Raw genomic sequence first — 272 nt, 5'->3', positions numbered from 1 at the left:
GTCTCTGGAACTCAATACAACCCCAACTCAGAAACATGGATTCATTCCCCCATTTCCAAACACATCTGTTTAAAACTGCCGATTCCAATTGAGTGTTTGTTGCTCTGCCTTTATCTGTTGTTAATGTATAGTATTCTTTTGCTGTTTTTAAAATGTCTTATGTATGTACTGTATGGCATCCTTGAGTGCCAAGAAAGATGCCTTTGAATAAAATGTATTATCATTTATTGTCATTGTTCCTGGGCATGACTAGCCTACTCCTGTTTGCTTGG

Source organism: Etheostoma spectabile, chromosome 17, assembly GCF_008692095.1.
Source record: "Etheostoma spectabile isolate EspeVRDwgs_2016 chromosome 17, UIUC_Espe_1.0, whole genome shotgun sequence".
Taxonomy (NCBI): Eukaryota; Metazoa; Chordata; class Actinopteri; order Perciformes; family Percidae; genus Etheostoma; species Etheostoma spectabile.
The sequence above is the reverse complement of the archived record's forward strand: the minus strand, read 5'-3'. Positions refer to the sequence as shown.